Source organism: Ylistrum balloti, unplaced genomic scaffold (assembly GCF_031769215.1).
Source record: "Ylistrum balloti isolate Yb309-2 unplaced genomic scaffold, AGI_CSIRO_Ybal_v1 Utg372504, whole genome shotgun sequence".
Classification (NCBI taxonomy): domain Eukaryota; kingdom Metazoa; phylum Mollusca; class Bivalvia; order Pectinida; family Pectinidae; genus Ylistrum; species Ylistrum balloti.
The window spans coordinates 23,544-30,543 of NW_026783115.1; the positions used below are offsets into that span (position 1 = coordinate 23,544).

A 7,000-nucleotide genomic window follows, 5' to 3' on the forward strand; every position below is an offset into this window, starting at 1 on the left:
TTTGACGTGACACTGGCATGAATAGGGAGGTTTTTTTTTTTTTTTTTTGGCATTTAGTATTTGTAGTATTAAGTAGCTTATTAAGGGTGTTTCATCTAACATTATTCAATACGCCAAGAAACTGAATACTCTCAAAATACAAATAAGTGGGAGGAACTGGATTCCGCTGTTTCAATCATCAAATATCGGTATATCTGTTTGGTGTTTTTAATAGGGAGTCAGGCAGCTAAAATTAATGCATCATCTAAACTAAATAGAGACAAAGACAGAAACAAATATGAAACCTGTTAGACTGTAGATATGACTTCATCATGGAAGTATAACTATATAGATACAAATAATCACAAAATATCTTAACTTTCATTATCTATCTATCTGTTGTTTCCACCAGATGATGGCAGTTTCGATGGAAGTTTCGCACCAACTATCTGTAAGCATTTCCAATATACACCTTGCCGTCGATTGCGATTTGCTTTGTCCATTATATTTCCGGATTTGTGTCTTCATTCTTCCGGATCTCGGGTAAGTGTGTCACTTATATATCAAAGAAGCATTCTTGATTTATTATCACCCATACGTTAACGAGATTGAAGTTGCAGCCATTTTAATGTATGCGTAGTTGATACAGAAGTAACAATTTAGTAAAAATTAATAGGTAAATATAATCGTACTAAACAAAGATACTTGTGCAGGAGTTGAGGGATGCAACAAATCTTATTATTCTTTTTTTTTTTTTTGGAGGGGGAGGGGGGAGGAATACCAAGCAATTCTTTAAGTTATCCGCACAGATAACCACGGTTCTATATCAATTCGCCAATTTATAAACGATGACTGCACAGATAAACACGGTTCTATATCAACTCGCCAATTTATAAACGATGACTGCACAGATAGCCGCGGTTCTTTATCAACTCGCCAATTCATGAATGTTGAATGCACAGATTACCACGGTTAGATATCAACTCGCAACTTTATGAAAGATGAATTTGCAAAAGAATCGGAAAGGATACTATTAACTTCATTATTTTACACCAGAAGTATGTTAAAGTTAACATACCACCATACATTCAATGCATTTATACCCTCGTAATTTCTTTCAAACTTTTTATAACTTTTCACCTGCTTATAAAAATATAATATAATATAGATAATATTCAATGTCAACATAATCGTAATCCGAACTCAAATTCAATAAAATCGGGGCAAAATATGAAAAAAAGAAAGATTTACAAGGAGACTCATGAAAAAAAGATGAATAAGGTAATATGTTCCGAAAGAGTAAGCGTCTTCTGATTCATCATCAAACCATCAAACACATTCAGCTTCATGTTGCAAAAAGAAATAGAATATTTCTCCATGTTATCACTATGACGATCATAAAACTTCCCAACGATTTTATTCAATAGGCATCTGTTCAAACCATGTGTTACAAGTTTGTCCGTTAGATAACGACTTCTTGCACGAAAATAGTGATAATTCGAACAAGCACTTGCATATCGACACATTTGTGACATGTAAACACCACAAATTGGCTACATTAGCTTTTCATGAAGGGTCCTAAATTTGTGAAACCCGTTTATTAACTTGAATATGAATTTCAAGATACTTATGGATTCCGTTGAAAACTATGCCTGAAAACTGGTAAACAAGAACAACCTGTGTTGGATTCACTTACTGAATGACTTAAATCCATTTGGTCCATTCCTCTTCAAAGAACCACCAGCGAGAAATCTAAATAAACACAAGACACTATTACACCTCTGTTGATGCCCCTACTAAAATAATGTTCACTATTGAAATATTATTATTTCTATAGACTTGACGTTGTTTCAATTGTAGACGTATTTCAATTGAATCTGCGACCACTATTGCAATAAAGGTTTTCAATATTGAAATAATATTTCAATTTTGAACATTATTTAAATAGGGGTTTCAATACATCCCCTACATACAAAAAGAACGATAACAAAGGAATCCCCATCTAAATATAATGTAATCTTTCTAAATAACAAATATTGGCTAAACATACTTCAGAATTACAATCGTTTAAATCGCATTTTACTGATAAGGATTACGACCTCCCTCCTCAGTTTACTTAGTTTAGTCAACTTGACAAGAATACATATAAATGGCGTTTTTATGAGGGCTAGTCCAGTTGTACAATCAAACCTTAGTCCAATTTTTTACTACCATTCTTTGTACTTTCAAATCTGGGTTACTGACTTCTCAAGTTCTCTTATAATGGGAAATTCCTATTTCAAGAAAGTTGAAAAGTGGTACCCCAAAAATGTAAGTGTAGCACATGAAGTGTGCTTTGTTTTCATACAAGGCTCAATCTATGCAAGAAGTTATTAGAACAAGTCAAAATACTTTGCAAAGTCCTTTAAATTTCTCTTTCAGCTATAATGACGACGTCTTTAAATAATGTGATTTGACCACTTCCATCGTATATAACAACCAGAGTTGAAAATCAAGGACACGACACTTTTATATCAGCCGCTTAACTGGCTAAGCAGATGTATAAAAATCATTGGGAAGTTTAACGGTCGTCATAGATATCCCATTAAGAACAATTATTGGTGTGATATGAAGCTGGACGTGTTTTATTCTACTTAGCTTACATTTGGTTTCATTGCTGCATACTTTGTTCTCATTTGATAACGTGAAATTGCTTTTTTAAAAATTACTTGCATTTACATGGCGGGTGTCGTCGATGAGGCATAAGGCGCTTACTCTTCCGCAACACATGGTCTTATTATTCTTGTTCTTTTTCAGGAGTCTCCGTATAAATCTTTCTTTTCATATTTAGTCCTAGTTGTATGGAATATGAGTTTAAATTATGATTATGTTGCCATGCTGGTATTTTCTTGATGCTTTATGTACCTGGAATGACCAAGATTTACATACATTCTCCTTGTACTTTTTCATGAGTCGCCGTGTTAATGTTTCGTTTGTTCATATTTTGACCTAAATTTAATGAATTCTAGTTTGGATCACGCTTATGTTCACATATTGGTGCATCGTATTGTGTTTTATGAACTCCTAAGTAAAATCTCAAGAAGCGAAATGCATCGTTTAAAAAATGTATGTAATGCCTTTCCTTTACTAATAATAACTTTGCTTTACTTTGCTTTTTGAGATCAGTTTTTTTTTCTAAATTATGAAATATTTGTAAATATATATATTATTATTATCATCATTATTAAATATATATATGCAGTGTACAGCATGTCTTAACATTGATCTATAACCAACACATATATAGTAATACGTAAATTAATGGAAAACCTCTTCATTCACAAAGATTTGTGTTTGAAATAGCACTATTCATAGATGCAATCAACACCTTGTCACCAATATAATGGTCACTCTTGGAAAAGGTTTATCTTCCCATTTGCTCGAAACAGTGAAAAGTAGGCTTTAAGATTCACTAACACGAGTGTTTCAATGCCTTTGATGATACCGGCTTTAATGCTATACTTTTTAAGATGACAATTAGAATAGAAATATATATATTTATGTAAGATTCATTGCTGCAGTATTAATACTAAGTATTTTTAATCAATATATTACAGACATTGCTCAAGTACAAGAGCACCCCTTGACTGCCTGGATACCAAGTGCAAAGAACTGACTATGCGAAGTGTAAATCATTCAAACCTTTATTTTACACCTCAGAACATCCACAACGAAACAGCAGTAAGTTCCTTAAGAAAGGTTTCTATTCATGAAGCTCTTAATAACATTAAAAAACTAAACACATCGTAAGTATCACCTGATATCGACATACTTATACGCAGATCCTTTATCTAAAATTTACATTCCATACTGAAATCTGTTTGAGTCACTTCAATAGGGCAGTTACCGATCTCACCAAATAAAGATGGATAACAAATTTACCTCTCCTCAAAAAAGTCCGAATTCAAGGTTTTTTATATCTCTATTTTCAATTTTAGCACTGTTATCGTTGTCATTTTTACACTTGAATTGCACGTAAATGGCTAAAGGAGACTTGACGGAGCGACCTCAGACCACAATGCCTCTAGCATATTATGTTCTATCAAGGAAAGAAGTCTAAACGTTAACATTGAAAAATGATCTGCTTGTTTGATCATTTGATGTGTTCATACAGAAGCTAGCGAAATGAAATCCCTCATGACAAGTTTTTTTTTAGAAATCAATTGTCATTTGAATGCCAATACTCTTTTTAGTTAACTGAAATAAATGGAAAATGACCAAAGGTAAGTTCCTTAAAACAGACAACATACACTTCATCTGTTCACGGGATGTTTTTAACTTTTAGAGAAACTCAATATTTTTCACACTGCACACTGCTTGAATTTTCATTTTACTGATAAAATAAAACTGCTATTCATCAAAGATTATATAATGGACTCGATCTGAAGGGTTCGAACGTGAGACACCCCAAAATGGCTACTTACGATAAATGTTGATTAATCGTAAACGTTCCTTCAATTCTATTTTTAAATTAATAATAAATTTTAATCAACATTAAATACATAGTTACGACAAACCTCTACAATATCAGTGACATTTTCCGTTGTCTGTTTCTTTTGATATCACTTTATTTACGGCTTTTCGATTTTCACATATCTCCCAATGCTCACTGATCATTGGTGAACTAATCACGTGATATCTATTTATATCATTATGAACATTTTGATATCATTTACACACATCACTTAACATCCATGTTGGTCCATCCGAATATATTTGAGGCCCAATTTTACGTGTTAAAGAACAAGTTGGTACATCACAGACTTATTTCTAAATATTCTGTTATAATATCTTTCAAAACATGTAAAATTTGATACAAGTACAAGCAATAAGCAATTACAGCAGAGAAGTCTGTAGTTGATTTGACATTTCCAGCATGTTACTTTGCCATACACATGTATCATCGTTTTTTATTTTAGATAAACGTCTTTATTTCTGAGATTAAAACAACCGGATATTGTGAGCCCTCTATACCGAATGATTGCCGGTATATGAACCAATCTTCCTATCTAATCAACGATGGACCTTTCAGGTTTGTGATTTAGGTTAATGTTTCAACGCTCTATTGAACGGTGTTAGGATCTACTTCTGAAAAAAGTGATAATGCCAACTTAGCTGTTATAATATATCATATAATGTGTTCAGACAATTTTATTTCTAATGATTTAGATAGACGCTGTCTTTTGATTAAGTGATCAAAATTTCTCCAAACTAAAGAAATACCATACAAAATTACACTTACATATTCATCAAAATCTTCAACCGCGATGCATTAGTCTTTATTATATACTCCTTCTTCATTTCTTATCATTCACAATAAAGATAAACTTTAAATTTTAAAACAAATTTTATGAAACGCGTTGTTAATCGAATAATTTTCATGATCTTATCCATGATATACTCATTAATTTTGACGCTCGCCCAAAGATGGCGACCACCATTCCAGTTGAGGCAGATAGTCAACACTTTATCATAACAGAATGCTAGTATGGTTTACCGAAATGTGCTGTGGAGAGTAAAATGTTAATCAAATTCTGATTCACTTTTCCCCGCTTCCAGTGTGTTTGCCGGTAATGTCCGAATGTCAATACAGGCGATAACCGTTACATTGGGATATATTCTTAATCGGGGGTCTTCTTTAATTAATAAGATCTCAACTACTGTTCGAGTATTACGGTCTCCTACATCTACTTGATAATTCTGTAGATAATGATATATAAATCAAAATCTCCATTTAAAACAAACACACTGACAATGATTTTTTGTCGATACCACTCCACCATAACAGTTGTTATGTCGATCTATTTTAGTAAATATATACCTTTCCCACTCTGAGATGGGCATGAGTTTGATCATGTACACTAGGAGTCAATACCAAAAAAAAGTTTCAAATGACTGGACTACAGCCTGGCTGTAACCTATCGACAACTTGACGTCACCAAAAGATGTTTTGATTTGCCAAGAACATATGAGGGACCATTTCGAACACAATTGTGTAGTTTTTTTCAGTTTTCGTTTACTTTCTTTGATATCTTTGATAATCACATCACTTTTAGAATAAAATTGCTTTAGAATTGGGATGGCTGACTTTATTTTTATGCATCATGAATTTTGTGGTATTCACGCTCGACTTCGTCTCATGTTAATTATCTAATCTAAAGTATATTAATAAAAACAAGCCTTCTGTCCCTCAGATGTATATTATTAATATCGTCAAACACGATTCATAATTAGTAAATATTTTATTGCCCTTACACACACCATATAACGTCGATTCCAGAGGAGAAACGCTTTTGATATTTGTTGATCTTTTTTCAGTTTTCAGGTAACACTTACAGGTTTACCTGCACTAAGGTATTTTCCACCGACACTTCCAGGTACGTTTGTCAATATTTCTGTGTGACAATAGTAGGTATGTGTGGCAAAGTTGTTGAGCAACAACATCGGGTATTTTTGTCAACATTTTTATACATTATCTGCGTGACAACATAGGTATTTGAGTCAACATTTCCTGACAATACCATCTATGTGTATCGATGATTCTTAATAACATTAGGTTTGTATGTCATCAGTTCTGTAGGACACATTAGGTATATGTGGCAACATTTCTGTCAGACAACACCAGGTATGAGTGAAAGTATTTTTGTTCTTGTCAACTGTTGTACTTATCAAAGGTTGTATTTATTATCAGTTTTATTTATATATAATTGTTAAGATAAGTTGTGTATCTCATTAATATATTGTTTAATCTAAGCATTGTATTATATGACGTGTTCATTGTTTGATACTGTGCCACCATTATATCATAAGCTGTTGTCTTTATAAGATTTGGTTTTATCATTGCAATATTCTAGTTAATCAATATATGGTTAAGTTTCATCATCAAATTATTTAGATTCAACCTGATATTTTATTATTCCTCCATTAAATGAATTAGTGTGATCTATAAATGATATCAAATATGAAATTGTGATATTGTATC

At 32.4% G+C, this 7,000-nt stretch overlaps 1 long non-coding RNA gene across 1 annotated transcript; it reads left to right on the forward strand.

The window, feature by feature from the left end:
* The first annotated feature begins 438 nt into the window (after positions 1-438).
* LOC132564681 (uncharacterized) lies at positions 439-6,395 on the forward strand. Its single transcript, XR_009554901.1, has 4 exons — positions 439-522; positions 3,576-3,699; positions 4,938-5,050; positions 6,337-6,395. It is a non-coding gene; the product is annotated as an uncharacterized LOC132564681 (long non-coding RNA).
* Positions 6,396-7,000: the final 605 nt, after the last annotated feature.